At 42.1% G+C, this 18649-nt stretch overlaps 1 protein-coding gene and 1 pseudogene across 3 annotated transcripts in view; both read left to right on the forward strand.

The window, feature by feature from the left end:
* ZC3H12B (zinc finger CCCH-type containing 12B) overlaps window positions 1-18649 on the forward strand; it is a 668157-nt gene that overhangs the window by 629644 nt on the left and 19864 nt on the right. The window lies entirely within an intron of this gene.
* LOC139033099 (vacuolar protein sorting-associated protein 37C-like) lies at window positions 14079-15294 on the forward strand (annotated as a pseudogene).

The following is an 18649-nucleotide window of genomic DNA, read 5'->3' on the forward strand; positions in this document are numbered from 1 at the left end:
AGCACACTCTCCCAGGAAGGCAGTGCATCTCATCACCCCCCTGGTCTCGGCCCCTCAGTTTCCTGGGTGTGCAGCAAGAGTATCATCTCAGGTGTGCCGTGTGTCTCCTCTGGGGAGCTAATCTCTGACTGTAACTATCCTGGCAGATGTCAACGTCCAGGATCCCAGGAAGACTTGTTTAGCAACTGGGAGCCTGCTCATGGTTTGGTGGAGGATGCCATCTCTGGGAATGAGATTGCCCCTCGCCTTCCGGCTCTGGCTGCCGCCCACCTGCCTTTCTGCCTCCAGCAGGGGATGGGCCAGTCTGCAGCTGGCTAGCTCTCCTCTGGTATTCTCTCAATCCTTTGTGAGCAGGCCTGGCAGTGCCTTAGGTTAGAGCTTTTCACGGGAAAGTTCTCTCTCTCTCTCTCCTCTTTCTCTGGCTATCCCACAGTTTGTGTTGCAATCTCACGTTAGCTCCCTCAGATTGTCCTCAGGGCATTCAGGACTGGTCCTTACCCTAAGCATTCAGCCTGCACCTCCCTGTTCAGCCTCTGCTCACTGTTAAGGGACATGAGGGTCTGGGCTACTTCTCCACTGGGAGGCGCTGTTAGGCACATAATCTGTGGTGTTCCCTACCCCCTCCTGGTTATGTTGCCCTCTGAGATTCCAAACTCCCCACAGACCTGCCAGTGAGAGGGTTTCCTGTGTTTGGAAATTTCTCCTCTTCCATGACTCACTTCCAGGGATGGGTGTCCATTCCTAACTCTTGCTTCTCTTTTTATCTTTTATATTTTGTCCTACCTCCTTTTGAAGAGAATGGGCTGCCTTTTTAGGTCCCTGGTGTCCTCTGCCAGCATTCAGAAGTTGTTTTCTGGAAGTTGCTCAGCGTTCAAATGATCTTTTGATGAATTTGTGGGGGAGAAGGTGATCCCGCCCCATCCTATTCCTCCACCATCTTAGGACCACCCTCCCCATCCCATTATCATTTTTTAATTAGAGTATAATTGCTTTACAATGTTGTGTTAGTTTCTTATGTACAGCAATGTGAAACAGCTCTACGTATATATACATCCCCTGGGTCTTGAGCCTCCCTCCCACCTCTCCCCATTCCACTCCTCTAGGTCATCACAGAACACTCAGATGAGCTCCCTGTGCTATACAGCAGCTGCCAATCCACTATCTATTTTATATATACTGCATGGTAGTATATATGTGTATGTTAGTCGCTCAGTCGCGTCCGAATCTTTGCGATCCCATGTACTATAGCCCGCCAGGCTCCTCTATCCATAGGATTTTCCAGGCAAGGATACTGGAGTGGGTTGCCATTTCCTTCTCCAGAGGATCTTCCCAACCCAGGAATCGAACCTAGGTCTCCTGCGTTGCTGTTTCTTTACTCTCTGAGCCACCGGATATGTCAATGCTACTCTCTCATTTCATTCCACCCTCTCCTTCCTGTACTTATTCTAAACTGATAGTCACTTAAGTTCAAATACATGCTTAAGAAACTACATTTTATACACTCTTCCCCCACGTTTTGTGTTTTTATATCTTATTTTATACCTTCATGTCTACCCCTTAACTGTTTATTTTGATGATTTTAATTTATTTAGTGATTTATTTTAGTGTCTTTTAATCTCATACTTGCTTGTGTAAGTGGTTGATCCACCACATCTACTATATATTAGCTTTTGCTAGTGGCATTTTTTTCTTTCCTATAACTTTTTACTTCTTGTAACATTTTCTTTCCTACTTAGAGAATACCTTCTAATACTTCCTGTAGGGTCAGTTGAGAATTGATGAACTGTTTCAGCTTTTGTCTGAGAAGTGCTTTTCCTCTCCTTCAATTCTGAATAAATTTTCTGGGTATAGTATCATAAGTTGTAGGTTTTCTCCTTTCAGCACTTTAAATATATCATGTCAGTCCCTTATGACCAGCAAAATTTCTGTTGAAACATCAATTGATAGCTTCACAGGAGTTCTCTTATATGTGATTCTTGTTTTTCTCTTGCTGCCTTTAAATTTTTTTCTTTATTTTTAACTTTTGCCATTTTAATCATAATGTGCCTCTTTGAGTTCATGTTTGTGATTACTATTTTTCCTGTACCAGGAAATCTCTTCTGGAATTTTTCAACCATAACTTCATCAACTACATTCTCGACTTCTTTCTCTCTTCTCCTTCTGTGACACTTATGTAAATGCTACTATGGTTGATGTTGTCTCATAGACCACTTTAGCTATTCTCATTTTTAATTTTTTTTCTTTTTACTGTTCTTATTGGGAGGTTTCTATTATTCTATCTTCTAGTTCACTTATGCATTTGTTTGTATCACTTAGTCTGCTGTTAGTTCCTTCTAATGTGTCTTTCATTTCAGTTATTATATTCTTCAGCTCTGACTGGTTCTTTTTTCTTATTAAAAATCTTAATTCAAATTATATTAATTGAACCAAGCAAGGAATTAAAGGGAAAAAAGTACAATCAAGTAGATGTTCTCTCCAAAATGCAAAAATAGTTTAGTTTATTTACAATGTTGTGCCAATCTCTGCTGTACAGCAGTGATTCAGTTACACACATATGTGCATTGTGGTTTTATATTCTTTCCCATCATGGTTTATCTCAGGATAGTGATTATAGTTCCTTGTGCTATACACTAGGACCTTGTTGTTCATCCATTCTAAATATAATTTTCAGCTATCAACCCCAAACTCCCAGTCCATCCCTCTCCCTCTCCATTTTCCCCTTGGAAACCACAAGTCTGTTCTTTATGTCTATGAGTCTGTTTCTGTTTTTGTAGATGGGTTCATTTGTGTTACATTTTAGATTCCACATGTAAGTGATATCACATGGTATTTATCTTTCTTTTTATGACTTATTTAGTATGATAATCTCTACTTGCATCCATGTTGCTGAAAATGGCATTATTTCATTCTTTTTATGACTGAGTACTGTTCCATTGTATATATGTACCATGTCTTTATCCATTCATCTGTCAATGGACATGTATGTTATTTCCATGTTTTGGCTATTGTGAATAGTGCTGGTATTCACGTGTGTCTTTTTGAATTATAGACTTGTCTTGGTATATTTCCAGGAGTGAGATTGCTGAATCATATGGTAATTCTGTTTTTACCTTTCTGAGGAACCTCCATACTGTTTTCCATAATGGCTGTACCAACTTATGTTCCCACCAACAGTGTAGGAGGGCTCCCTTTTCTCCACACCCTCTTCAGAAATTTGTAGAATTTTAATGATAGCCATTCTGACTTGTGTGATGTGGTACCTTATTGTAGTTTTGATTGCAGTTCTCTAATAATTAATAATATTAAGTACAGTTTCATGTGCCTGTCGGCCATCTGTGTGTCTTCTTTGGAAAAGTGTCTATTAAAGTCTTCTGCCCATTTTTTCAACTGGATGGTTTGGGGTTTTGCTGTTGAATTGCATGAGTTGTTTATATATTTTAGAGGTTAAGCTCTTGTCTGTGGCATCATTTGCAAATATTATCTGCCATTCCATAGATTGCCTTTTAAGATTTTTTATGGTTTGCTGTGCAAAACCTTGCAAGCTTGATTAGGTCCTACTTGTTTATTTTTGTTTTTATTTCTATTGCCTTGGGAGACGGACATAAGAAAACATTGGTGTGATTCATGTCAGACAATGTTTTGTCTGTGCTCTCTTCTAGGAGTTTTACGGTGTCATGTCTATGTTTTGGTCTTTAATCTATTTTGAGGTTGTTTTTTTTTTTTTTTTTTTTTTTTTGCATGGTGAGAGTGTGTTCTAACTTCATTGACTTACATGCAGCTGCCCAACTTTTCAAGCACCACTTGCTGAAGAATCTTACTTTTTCCATTTTATATTCTTGCCTCCTTTGCCTAAGATTAATTGACCATACTGTGTGGCTTTATTTCTGGGCTTTTGATTCAGATCCATTGATCTGTATGCCTGTTTTTGTACCAGTACCACCTGTTTTGATTACTGTAGCTTTATAATCTCTGGTTCCTCTGTCTTCTCTAAATCCAGCTAGATCATCTGGAAGTTCTCAGTTAATGTACTATTGAACTCTACCTTGGAGAATTTTGAGCATCACTTTGCTAGCATGTGAGATGAGTGCGATTATGTAATAGTTTGAACATTCTTTGGCATTGCCTTTCTTTGGGATTGGAATGAAAATTGACCTTTTCCAGTACTGTGGCCACTGTTGAGTTTTCCAAATTTGTTGGCATATTGAGTGCAGCACTTTCACAGCATCATCTTTAAGGAGTTGAAATAATTCAGCTGGAATTCCATCACCTCCACTAGCTTTGTTCATAGTGATGCTTCCTAAGGCCCACTTGACTTCGTACTCCAGAATGTCTGGCTCTAGTTGAGTGATCACACTATCGTGGTTATCTGGGTCATTAAGATCTTTTTGTGTGTAGTTCTTCTGTGTTTTCTTGACACCGCTTCTTAATTTCTCCTGCTTCTATTAGGTCCATATCATTTCTGTCCTTTATTGTGCCTATCTTTGCATGAAATGTTCCCTTGGTATCTCTAATTTTCTTGAAGAGATCTCTGGTGTTTCCCATTCTATTGTTTTTCTCTATTTCTTTGCATTGATCACTTAGGAAGGCTTTCATAATCTCTCCTTGCTATTCTTTGGAACCCTGCATTCAAATTGGTATATCTTTCCTTTTCTCCTTTGCCTTTAGTTTCTCCTATTTACTCAGCTATTTGTAAGGCCTCCTCAGACAACCATTTTGCCTTTTTGCATTTCTTTTTCTTGGGGATGCTCTTGATCACTGCCTCCTGTACCATGTCATAAACCTCTGTCCATAGTTCTTCAGGTACTCTGTCTACCAAATCTTATCCCTTGAATCTATTTGTCACTTCCACTGTATAATCTGTAAGGGATTCGATTTAGGTTATACCTGAATGGTCTAGTGGTTTTCCCTACTTTCTTCAATTTAAGTCTGAATTTTGCAATGAGGAGTTCATGATTTGAGCCACAGTCAGCTCCCAGTGTAGAAACATCAATTCAGTTCAGTCACTCGGTCGTGTCCAACTCTTTGTGACCCCATGAATCGTAGCACGCCAGGCCTCCCTGTGCATCACAAACTCCCGGACTTTACTCAAACTCATGTCCATCGAGTCAGTGATGCCATCCAACCATCTCAGCCTCTGCCTTCTCCTCCTGCCCCCAATCCCTCCTAGCATCAGGGTCTTCAGCTTCAGCATCAGTCCTTCCAATGAATACTCAGGACTTATTTCCTTTAGGATTGACTGGCTGGATCTCCCTGCAGTCCAAGGGACTTTCACAAGTCTTCTCCAACATCAGAGTTAAAAAGCATCGATTTTTCGGCCCTCAGCTTTCTTCACAGTCCAACTCTCACATCCATACATGACCACTGGAAAAACCATAGCCTTGACCAGATGGACCTTTGTTGGCAAAGTTGTCTGCTTTTTAATATGCTATCTATGTTGGTCATAACTTTCCTTCCAAGGAGTAAGTGGCTTTTAATTTCATGGCTGCAATCACCATCTGCAGTGATTTTGGAGCCCAAAAAAATAAAGTCTGACACTGTTTCTACTGTCTCCCCATCTATTTCCCATGAAGTGATGGGACCAGGTGCCATGATCTTAGTTTTCTGAATGTTGAGCTTTAAGCCAACTTTTTAACTCTCCTCTTTCACTTTCATCAAGAGGCTTTTTAGTTCCTCTTCACTTTCTGCCATAAAGGTGTTGTCATCTGCATATCTGAGTTTATTGACATTTCTCCTGGCAATCTTTATTCCAGCTTGTGCTTCTTCCAGCCCAGCGTTTCTTATGATGTACTCTGCATAGAAGTTAAATAAGCAGGGGGACAATATACAGCCTTGACGTACTCCTTTTCCTATTTGGAACCAGTCTGTTGTTCGTGTCCAGTTCTATCTGTTGCTTCCTGACGTGCATACAGGTTTCTCAAGAGGCATGTCAGGTGGTCTGGTATTCCCATCTCTTTCAGAATTTTCCACAGTTTATTGTGATCCACACAGTCGAAGGCTTGGCATAGTCAATAAAGCAGAAATAGATGTTTTTCTGGAACTCTCTTGCTTTTTTGATGATCCAGAGGATATTGGCAATTTGATCTCTGGTTCCTCTACCTTTTCTAAAACCAGCTTGAACATCTGGAAGCTTCCAGTTCATGTATTGCTGAAATCTGGCTTGGAGAATTTTGAGCATTACTTTACTAGCATGTGAGATGAGTGCAATTGTGCGGTAGTTTGAGCATTCTTTGGGATTGTCTTTCTTAGGGATTGGAATGAAAATGGGCCTTTTCCAGTCTTGTGGCCACTGCTGTGTTTTCCAAGTGTGCTGGCATATTGAGTGCAGAACTTTCACAGCATCATCTTTCAGGATTTGAAATAGCTCAACTGGAATTCCATCACATCCACTAGCTTTGTTCATAGTGATGCTTCCTAAGGCCCATTTGACTTCACAGTCTAGGATGTCTGGCTCTAGGTGAGTGATCACACCATTGTGATTATCTGGGTCATGAAGAACTTTTTTGTACAGTTCTTCTGTGTGTTCTTGCCACTTGTTCTTAATATCTTCTGTTTCTGTTAGGTCCATACCATTTCTGTCCTTTATTGAGCCCATCTTTGCATGAAATTTTCCCTTGATATCTCTAATTTTCTTGAAGAGATCTCTAGTCTTTCCCATTCTGTCGTTTCCCTCTATTTCTTTGCATTGATTTCTGAGAAAGGCTTTCTTATCTCTCCTTGCTATTCTTTGGAACACTGCATTCAAATGGGAATATCTCTCCTTTTCTCCTTTGCTTTTAGCTTCTCTTTGTTTCACGGCTATTTGTGAAAGTTAGGTCCATGCAACATGATAGGATACTGAAAGAGAATCTTCCCAGGTCAGTAGGTGCCCAATATGCTACTGGAGATCAGTGGAGAAATAACTCCAGAGAGAATGACAGGATGGAGCCAAAGCAAAAACAATACCCAGTTGTGGATGGGACTGGTGATAGAAGCAAGGTCCGATGCTATAAAGAGCAATATTGCATAGGAACCTGGAATGTTAGGTGTAGAAACATACACCTCCTCAAAATTGAATAAAAAATATATAATTTGAACACACTGATCACTAGATGTGAAGCAGAATATTTAATGAAACAAAACTTTCTCCAAACAAAGATTCAGGACCAGAGGGCCTCAGAGTCAAATTTTATCAAACATAACCAGAATAACTTATATAGATCCTTCTCAATCTCTTCCAAAAATTGAAGAGAAGGGAACAGTTCCAAAAACATTCTATGAAGCCACCAGCATCCTGATACCAAAGCCAGACTTAACATTGAGATTAAGTCAAATCATTTTCTATTAAAGATTGAAATTGTGTGTAAAAAGCAGTTTCTTTTGTTAATGAATTCTTCAAACTTAAAACAGAAGTAAAACTTTTGCAAAAAATGGAACCATAAAAACAAAAACAAAAACTAAGTAAGAAACATAACCTTCCCATACTTCAGATAATACTACAAAGCTACAGTTCTTTTTTATATTTTCTAATTCTTTGTTAAAGTTTTCACTGAGCTTATCTATTCTTTTTCCAAGTTCATTTAGCATTCTTATTACTAATGCTTTGTACTTTTTATCTGGTAAGTTATTTATCTTTGTTTTGTTAGGATTTGGGGAGAGGGCAGGGTTCTTGTCTTTCATTTGAAACATATTCCTTTATCTTTTCATTTTGTTTAACTTTCTTTCTACAGAATTAAGTGAAACTGTTAGTACTCTGATCTTGAAGGGCTGTCCTTGTGTGGGAGTGTCCCTATGCAGTCTGTGTATGCCCAGAGGCTTTGGTGGAAGAGCTGAATCTGAAATGAGCACAGGTCATATCTTCCCCTGGGTGTTCTGACAGCTACCACCTTAGTTGGAGGTAAGGTTGAATATGGAGAGGCTAGAGACAGAGGCAGACATGAGCTGGGCCTTCTCCTATGCTTAATGGTGGTCACCACCTTACTGGACATGGGTCTGAGGTCCAGGATGCTGGAATAGAAGCCCTAAAGATTGGTTCAAGCTGGTCCCATTCCCTCTAAGTGCGCATTGTCCCCTAGCAACAGCACCTCCACACTAGTGGAGAGCAGAACCAGAGCAAGTGGAACTGGGACAGTAGCCCTTTGAGAGCTGGAGTGCACCCTAGAGCAGTTGTGAGAAATATACCAGAGCCCCAGGCTGTTTTTGATATGCTTTCTCTGCCATGTTCCTGGGGGTAAGGAAGTGTGTGTGAATACTCTTCATGATAAAGTCTCAGTTTCTCATAGCCCCTATAGTACATCCCACTGATTTTCAAACCAGATGAGGGGACTCATCTTCCCAGTGTCAGATCCCAGGCCTGCGGTGCCAAACATGTGGCTAGAATCTCTCACTCCATAGGGAGTATCTCCAAGCTTATGACATCCCCCTTCTCTTCTGTGTCCCCTGCTAGTGGTGTAGGTCCCAACATGATCATTTCTCCTCCTTACTTGACTCCTTGTGGATATTTCTTGACAGCCTTGGTTGTAGAAGAGACTTTCTGCTTTGTGCTTTGGAGGTGAGGATGAGAATATCCCAGAACTTCTCCAACCTCCAGTTTTCAGTGAGAGTAACACCACAAGTAGATGTATTTTTACTTTGTTTGTGGGGGGGAGGGGCAGTGAGCTCAATGTCCTCTTTCCCATCTTGCGTCTCCCATTTTCAGATATATTTAATTGTAACATCATAATACATTGTATAAAGAGGGCTAGATGTTGCCCCCTGTTTAATAAGGGAAAACTAGAAGCATAGTAACAGGAAAGTTCAATAATCTGTGCACAATATTCCAGTAATCAGAATAATGCAGTGGGCAGTGAAAAGCAGAGGGTGATTTCTGTGTTCAAAGGACCAAAGGTATCTTTGCTTCCCCCCTCATTAGGCATAAACTGGAGTAATTCTTGGAGAGGAAGAGGTATGAATCTGCTAAAATCAATTTTTTACCAGATCAGATGACCCAAAATACTTTAGATTGGACCTATTTTCCAAGATCTTCCCTTCTTTAAGTGTTTTGTGCTTTGGAGGTGAGGATGAGAAGATCCTAGAACTTCTTTGAGAACTTTGACTTCATGGTGATATAAGATCTGCCTTGTCGTTGGAGTTATGTTAAAGGATTACTGATTATAAAGGATACTTTATGGTTATTTTGCTTTGTAAGGAATAATGACGAGATTAATTACCAAGGTAATTAGTTTCAACACATCTAGTCAGTGCTGGTACTAAACTGTCATGCTGATAGGAAGATGAACTTCTTTTTTTAAAGATTTTTTTTAATGTGGACTATTTTTTAAAGTCATTATTTAATTTATTACAATATTGCTTCTATTGTTTATGTTCTGATTATTTGGCCATGAGGCTTGTAAGATCTTAACTTGCCCACCAAGGATTGAGTCCACACCTCCTGCATTGGAAAGCAAAGTCTTAACCACTGGACTATCAGGGAAGTCCCAGAGGATGAAATTTTGCAATTTGTAGTAGCTGATTTGCTACATTAAATCTACCTCACACAATTTAAATAAAGCAAACAAATCAGCACTCAACCTTATTTTTAGGAACATGTTAAAATAGTGCATAATGGGTCACATGATTTTTTTTTCTAATTGCCAACTGTGTCCTTGTTAGCATCTCTTCCCTTGTCTGACTAACAAAGTTACCATTTTTCATTTATTTATTCCTTAAAGATTCACTGAGCCCTAAACTATGCATACTAGGCCCTTTTGTAGGACTGCATTGACACCTTGAAACATCTGTTGGGCATTTGGTGTGATTTGTGGGATGCTCCAGGAGAAAGAAATGGTAACCCACTCCAGTATTCTTGTCTGGGAAATCTCATGAACAGAGGAGTCTGGGGGGCTACAATCCAAGGGGTCACAAAAGAGTTAAACAACAACATGGGATACTCCAATGGTGTGCTTTTAATACATTCTCAATGGAATATTATAGGTGTTTTACACTTTTTCTTAACACAACTATTCTCGCTATGTTAAAAAAAAATAGTATTGTAGGCAGAACACCAGCTGAGAGAGAACAGGAGTACCTGACCAGTGGAAGAGAACCATGCAAATCTCTGTAGGATGAAGGAAGTAGGGGGAAAAACAGGAGTGTTAGTAGGTCTAGACCTGCCCTTGGTGAGTGGGGCAACTGAACTAGGGGTCTGATTCCTATATCAGGACAATTGTCTGGATCAGAGGAGAAACATTTAAGGCTGAGAGTGAAGCAGCTGATCTGTGGCAGCCTAAATGGAATGAGAAACAGACAGTCCTTGCCACAGCCATAGGTACCCTGGACAGGGATGCAGGTCCTCTAGAAGGTTTAGTGGCTGGGAGCTGGAGCACAGGTATTGTGGAGCAATCCCAGAAGAAGGGCTGCCGTTGATTGTGGAGAGATGGATCGAAGGGATGTGAGGGAGGAGATTGCGGTGGGAAATGCCTGCGGAGGAAAGTCAGGCAGCCGTGGAAGCAAGGCAATCCTGCTGAGTCATGCACAGGGTTGGAGCCATCACCATAGCCTCTCTCTCCCCACATGCCAGCATCCTCAGCTGAACAATATAAAGTCTGGCCCATCAAGTGCCTGATACATGGAACAACAGAGTAGGACCCCACCTAGGGTGCCCCTTTAAGTGCCTGATGGGCAATCTACAGAGTAGGACCCCACCCAAGGGTGGGGGGGGGGGGAGGGTGTGGCGGGCCCTCTATGTGCCTAACGTGCCAAACAACAGAGCAGAACCTCAGGCAAGGGAGCCCTCAAAGTGCCTGAATGAGCAGAGCTATGGAGAAAGACAAGCCAAAAAGGCTTTCTGATCACCAGATACCAGATGCTCGAAAAAAGACTCTGATAGGGACATAACTCCTGTAGCTGAAGCAGTCCGTGACCCTGCACACTTGAAGACTTCAGGGTACCTGTAACCCAAACAATTGCACCATATTCATGCTCAACACTCACTAGGGCAGAGTTGCCACAGGCAAAAAAAAAAAAAAAAAAAGGCTTGCATCTGTCCACGCGAAGTCACTTCAGTCATGCCCAATACTGTGGACTGCCAAGCTTCTCTGTCAGTAGGGTTCTCCAGGCAAGAATACTGGAGTGGGTTGCCATACCCTTCTAGAGCACTGTATTTTCTGCTGCTCTAGCCACAAACTCCCCTGAGTACCTGGTGCCACCAGAGCCCTGCAACCAAAGGAGCTGCACCACCTCCACTCCTGGCCCTCACTAGGGCAGACCCAAGTCCTCCAGCCAGCCTCAGGAGCAAATCCCAGTGGGTAAACCTTTTGCAGAGGTGGAAATAAAACCACAGTTGAAACCCAGGGGCAGTGTGGCTATGGAAGAAGACCCAAAATCTTCCCACTGGCTGTACAAGCTGCATATTAAATCCACACGATCAACTAGGCAGACTCTGTGTCTAAGGAATATATAAAAGGACCTTGAGAGCTCCCACAAAAGAAAAAGCACTAGTTCTGATACGTGTGGATATTGGAGATAAGAACACACAGGAATAGGACCAGCTTTGAGTCTGGACCCCACAGCAGGTCCATAGACCAAGGCAGTGATGGAGGGCATCCTAGGGAGGCGAGGTGGACTGTGATTCCCAGTGAAGGAAAGGACGCTGACAGCAGAGACTCAAGAGAAACATGTGTTGTTCATATATGTTGACTTGCTCTGTAGCTTCTTTTGGATTTTTTCTTTCTTATTTTTTTTTTCACTTTTGTATCCTCTGTTGTAGTTGTCAATTTTAATAACAGTATGAAATCTAATTATGCTTTTAAGTTTTTTTTTCCCATTAATTTTTATTAGTTGGAGGCTAATTACTTTACAATATTGTAGTGGTTTTTGTCATACATTGACATGAATCAGCCATGGATTTACATGTATTTCCCATCCCGATCCCCCCTCCCACCTCCCTCTCTACCTCTGCCTCTAGGGTGACTTTTTGCAGTTCTGTGGAGGTTTCCTCTTCTTTTCTTTTTTTTTTCTTCTTTTTTTCCTCCTGTTTATTTTTCTTCTCTTTTTTTTAAATTTTAAATGCTAAATTTTTAAACTTATTATTTTTTCTACATTTATTCCTTTGTTCGCTTTTCCTGCTGGTTTTGTTTTTTTTTTTTTTTTTTGCATTGAAGCTAATCTTTATCATATATGTCTTCTTTGTCTACCTCTATTTAATTTTGCATTTCTAGTCTTTCTTATCTTTTTCTCACCATATTTATTGCTTTTGTTTTCATTGCTTTATTCCCCAGTTGGCACCTTGCTTTAATTTTGTTTTCTAAATTGTGCTTTAGTTAGTTTTGTTCTTAACTTGTGGATATAATTTTTGATTTCTTTTGTTTGCCATGTCAATCTTTATTTTTATTGGACTGTTTGAATTTGCTTATGTGTTTTATGTATATATGTGTGTATATTCCATTATTTTAATGATTATTTACCTAATTTTGTAACTGAAATTTGTCTGGAGTTCATCTTTGGTTTCTCATTTCTGGGTACTTGTATTAACCCCATCTAATAACAAACCACCTGTGGGATCTCTGTTCCTGGCCAGAGATGAAGACCTTAGACCTTGCAATGGGAGCGCTGACTCCAACACCCCAGACTACCAGAGGACACCTAACCCTAGGAAGTATCAAATAGTGAGAACTCCCACAAAGGCAACCACTTGTATACAAGACCTGTCATTATCCAGCTGGCAGGAGCACCCTGTGCAGGACACCTCATCAAAACAAAAAACAAGACAAAAATACAAACCAAATCATCAGCAGACAGGATTACCACCTCACTCAGCCTATCATAGGGGAAAAAAAAAGCTCAGCACAAGTCTCACCTTACGTGAAGCTTACAGAAACCACTGAACCAAGCTTTATGGGGGCAGAAATCAAAAGGAAGAAAGAATTCAACTTTGAAGCCTGGGAAAAGGAGACTTCAAACACAATAAGTTAAAAAAAATAATGAAAAAGCAGAGAAATACTGCACAAATGAAGGAACAAACTATATACACAAGTCCAAATAAATGAAGAGGAAATAGACAAACTACCTGGAAAATAATTCAGAATAATGATAGTGAAGCTGAACAAAAACCTTGAAAATAGAATGGAGGAAATGCAAGAATTAAAGAATAAGCATACAGAGACAAACAACACAATTACTGAAACTGAAAATACTCTAGAATGAATCAATAGCAGAATATCTGTGAGATGAAGATAAAATGGTGGAAATAACTACTTAAGAGAATAATAAAGTAAAAAGAATGGAAGGAGCTGAGGATAGTCTCAGAGACCTCTGCAACAATACTACACAGACCAACATATGAATTATAGGGGTCCCAGAAGAAGAAGAGAAAAAAGAAAAGGTATGAGAAAATTTTTGAAGAAACTATACTTGAAAATTCTCCCAACATGGAAAAGGAAATAGTCAATCAAGTCCAAGAGGTGTAAAGAGTCCCATACAGGACAAACCCAAAGAGAAACACGCTAAGACACATATTAATACAAATAATTAAGATTAAACACAAAGAAAGAATATTAAAATCAGCAAGAGAAAAGCAACAAGTAACATACAGGGGAAGCCCCATACACTTAACAGTGGATCTTTCAGCAGAAACACTGCAGACCAGAAGGGAATGGCAGGATATATTTAAAGTACTGAAAGGGAAAAATCAACAACCAAGATTACTCTACCTGGCAAGGATCTCATTCAAAATTAATGGAGAAACAAAAAGCTTTTCAGACAAGCAAAAGTTAAGAGAATTCAGTACCGCCAAACCAGCTTTACAACAAATGTTAAGGGGACTTATATAGTCAAGAAATACAAGAGAAGGAAAAGATCTATGAAATCAACTCCAAACAATTAAGAAAATGGCAATAGGGTTCCTTTAAATGTAAATGCATTAAATGCTCCAAGCAAAAGACACAGACTGGCTGAATATATGCTTTATACAAAAAAAACCCACTTCAGACTTAAAGACACATATAGATTGGAAGTGAGAGGATGGAAAAATATATTCCATGCAAATAGAAAGCAAAAGAAAGTTGGAGTAGCAACCCTCATATCAAACAAAGTAGACATTAAAATTAAGAATGTTGGCGATTTAACCCCGCGACGACTGTGGCGGCTGCGGAGGCAGCTTGGGGGAAGATGGAAACGCTAAAAGACAAGACCCTGGAGGAGCTGGAGGTGATGTAGAACGACCCGGAGGCCATCGACGGACTGGCCCAGGACTCCCCGGAGGTCCAGGATCTGCAGCTGGAGCGGGAGATGGCGCTGGCCACCAACCGGAGCCTGGCCGAGCAGAACCTGGAGTTCAGGGTCCGCTGGAGATCAGTCGCTCAAACCTCTCGGACAAGTACCAGGAGCTCCGGAAGCTGGTGGAGTGGTGCCAGGAGCAGAAGGCGAAGCTGGAGAAGTTCTCCTCAGCACTGCAGCTAGGGACCTTGTTGGACCTTCTGCAGATTGAAAGCATGAAGACTGAAGAAGAGTCCGAGGCCATGGCTGAGAAGTTCCTGGAGGGCGAGGTGCCCCTGGACACGTTCCTGGAGAATTTCTCCTCCATGAGAACACTGTCCCATCTGCGCCGGGTTCGCGTGGAGAAGCTCCAGGATGTGATGAGAAAGCCCAGGGCCTCCCTGGAGCCGGCCGGGGACGCCCTGCCTCCCCGCCCGCCCCCGCCACTGCACCCCGACCCCCAGGCGATGCCCCCACCAGCCGAAGACGCTCAGCCACAGCCACCGCAGCCTTCAGTGGTCCCTCCCTACCCTTTGCCCTACAGCCCCTCTCCAGGCATGCCCGGGGGCCCCACCGCCCAAGGAGCGCTCCAGCCGGCCCCCTTCCCCGTGGTGTCCCAGCCCTCCTTTTCCTACAGTGGGCCTTTGGGGCCCCCCTACCCCACAGCCCAGCCGGGAGCCAGGGCCCCTTCGGGCTACTCCTGAGCATGCCGCCCCGGCCGGTCTATCCCGTGGCCCCCACTGGTGCCTCTGGGCCTGCGTACCCCGTGATGGGGGGCCAGGCCCCCAGTCCTGGTTATCCGCAGCAGCCCCCCTACCTCTCCACAAGAGGAAAACCTCCGTACCCCACACAGCCCCAGCACTCAGGCCCCCTCCAGCCGCTCTACCCCCCCGGGCCCGCTCCTCCCTATGGGTTCCCCCCTCCTCAGGGCCCCACCTGGCCTGGCTATTAGGCACAGTCCTGGCCCTCGGCCCTTGCCTGATCCCACCTGTACCACAACCTTCAGCCCACCCCTTGCTGAGACTCGAGGCTAATGGGAAGTGCAGTTGGCTGCCCACAGACTTGGGTCGCGCCCGGGAGCCTGAGGGGCCCCACTGGGAGCACACAGGCCTGGGAGGGCTGGCCGGCAGCATGATTGGCTCGGCTGCACCGGTGGTTCCAAGGCCTGCGGGCCTCCCAGGGGAAGGAGCGCCTGGCTCCTGTGGCTGGCTCTCGCTTTCCTGGTGCACACCAAGCGGGGCGTTCAGTCCTCCCCGTGGGTGCCCGCACCTGTGGACGTCTCCTCGTGACTGCACTCACTCACGGACTCAAGGACGCCTGAACCCAGTGAGGAGTTATCTCAGCGAGGGGCTGGCCGGCCCCTGCTCACTCCCTCCCTCTTCTCTGGGATTTAGCAAGTGCAACCACGGTGCCCACGCCAAGAGAGGCAGCTCTCTGTGTCTCTTGGTGCGTTCAAGGATGGCCCACCGCACGCTCCATGGCAGAGTTGGATCAGGGGGAGAGAACAGAGTTAGGCAAAACAATGAGTGATTTTTACGTCGCATAAAGCCATAACAGGACTCTGACAGACTGATGTCAGGTCAGCTTGTCCTGTGTGCTGCCGTTTGAACAACAGCAGCAGTGCCCATGCAGGGAGCAAGCCAAGGATTGTGGAGGCGGATCCCAGACCTTCCTGGCCCTGGTTGGAGAATCCGGGGGCTGCCTTGGACCCTCTGGCTGGAGGAGCGGAGGCAGTTCTGGTCCAGAAGACTGTGGTCACATCAGGGGCTCATTTAGGAGCGGAAGGCCAGGTTGCCTTCCCGGCCACCTCTCTTCTCTGGAGTCTCCCTGCTTCTGGTTGACTTATGTGGCTCACCCGCATCCCGTCCACTCCTTTAGTGCCTTGAATCTCATCCACAGCAGCCCCCTCCCTTCCTTTGACTCTCTCCTGCAACTCTTCACAAGCCCCTAAAACCCTCCTAAGAGACATCAAAATATGCCCTAACAGTTACTTCCCCTGTGGTGCTTTGTAAAACACCATCACTATGTCGGAGTCATTTCTTTGCATCTCTCTTATCTTCAGAATGTAAAGGGCAGAGACTGTGACTCTGAGCCACACACAGCCCCCACCACGCTGGGGGCTTTCAGCACCCAGTTCAGTAATAAAAATGACAATAGACCAAAGGGGGTTGTGATGAATGGAGAATTACCTTGGTTGTTACCAGATGTGAACCAGGTCTCAAGGGCAGACTCTGGAGCTGCTATCTGTTAGGAAGTCATATGTGCCTTGAATTGTCCATTACCCGAGTACCCAGCACCCGGTGGGCCTGGGGTGCTGGGGGCCAAAGAGGAAACTCGACCTTCTGGTGCCTGCCCCTCCCGCCCTGCCCCGCCCCACCTGGCCTGCGTGCCATCAGTGGGTGTTTGCGATGAGATGCTCAGTCAGCCCCATTGGTCTCTGACCAGTTCTGCTTGCTTCTCATGTTATTTATACAGAGAAATCACTAATGGACTCTACTGGTTTGAGCACTCCTGTACTGGATGAGCGATCGCTGGTATGTTTGTCCAATTAATTGCCGTAATAAACTTTGATGAGTCACGGAAAAAAAAAAATAATATAATAAAATTAAGAATGTTACAAGAGATAAGGAAGAACACTACATAATGATCAAGGAATCAATCCAAGAGGAAGATATAACAAATGTAAATATCTAAGCACTCAAAATAGGAATACCTCAATATATAATCAGACAAACACTAACAGACATAAAAGAAATTGACAGTAAAACAATAATAGTAGGAGACTTTAACACCCCACTTACACCAATGGACAGATCATCAAAACAGAAAATCACTAATGAAACACAAGTCTTAAATGATGCATCAGATGAGATGGATCTCATTGATATCTTCAGAACATCCCATCCAAATACAGAATAATACACCTTCTTTCTCAAGTGCACATGGAACATTCTCCAGGATAGACCACATCTTGGGTCATAAATCAAACTACAGCAAATTTAAGAAATTTATGTAAATTTAAGTAAATATAAGAAAATTGAAAATTTAAGAAAATTATAAATTTAAGAAATTTCTCAGTAAATTTAAGAAAATTAAAGTTGTTATCAGCATCTTTTCTGAGCACAACACTATGAGACTAGATATCAATTACAAGAAAAAAATTGTAAAAAGCACAAGCACATGGAGATTAAGCAACATGTTTCTAAATAACAAACAGGTTACTGAAGAAACCAAAAGGGAAATAAAAATATTCTAGAAACAAATGACAATGAAAACACGACAACTCAAAATCTATGGGATGCAGAAAAGGCAATTCTAAGAGAGAAGTTTATAGTAATACAATCCTACCTCAAGAAACAAGAAAAACATTGAATAGAACACCTAACTTTACACCTAAAACAACTGGAAAAAGAACAAAAAAATTAGCAGAAGGAAAGAAATCATAAAAATCCAAGCAGAAATAAATAAAAAAGAAATGAAAAAAAATAGTACAGATTAATAAAACTAAAAGCTGGTTCTTTGTGAAGATAAACAAAATTGACAAACCCTTAGTCAGTCTTATGAAGAAAAAAAAGAGAGAAGAATCAAATCAACAAAATTAGAAAATGGAGACATTACAATAGACAGTGCATAAATGCAAAGGGTTATGAGACAATTATGAATGACTATATGGCAATAAAATGGATAACCTGGAAAAAAATGGACAGATTCTTAGAAAAGATCAATCTTCTAAGAGTGAGCCAGGAAGAAATAGAAATTATGAACAACCCAATCACAAGCACTGATATTGAAAATGTGATCAAAAATATCCCAAAAGCAAAAGCCCAGGACCAGATAGCTTCAAAGGAGAATTCTATCCAACATTTAGAGAAGAGCTAATGCCTATCCTTCTAAAACTCTTTCAAGGAATTTCAGAGGAAGGAACACTTCCAAACTCATTCTATGAGGCCACCATCACCCATTTACCAAAACCAGGAAAACACAAAAATAAATAAATAGAAAACAAAACTACGGGCCAATATCACTGATGAACATAGATGCGAAAATCCTCAACAAAATTGTACCAAGTAGAATTCAACAACACAATCAAAAGCTCATACATCATTATCAAGTTGGGTTTATTCCAGGGATGCAAGGTTTCTTCAATATATGCAAGCCAATCAATGTGATAAACCGTATTAACAAATTGTAAGATAAAAACCATATGATAATCATAATAGATGCAGAAAATGCCTTTGACAAAATTCAGCACCCATTTATGATTAAAGCTCTTCAAAAAATGGGCATAGAAGGAAACTACCTCAACATAGTTAAGTCCATATATGATAAGACCACAGCAAACATTATTCTCAATGTTGAAAAACTGCAAGCATTCCCCCTAAGATGAGGAACAAGATAAGAGTGTCAACTCTCACTGCTATTATTCAAAATAGTTTTGGAA

This window comes from Odocoileus virginianus, chromosome X (assembly GCF_023699985.2).
Source record: "Odocoileus virginianus isolate 20LAN1187 ecotype Illinois chromosome X, Ovbor_1.2, whole genome shotgun sequence".
Classification (NCBI taxonomy): Eukaryota; Metazoa; Chordata; class Mammalia; order Artiodactyla; family Cervidae; genus Odocoileus; species Odocoileus virginianus.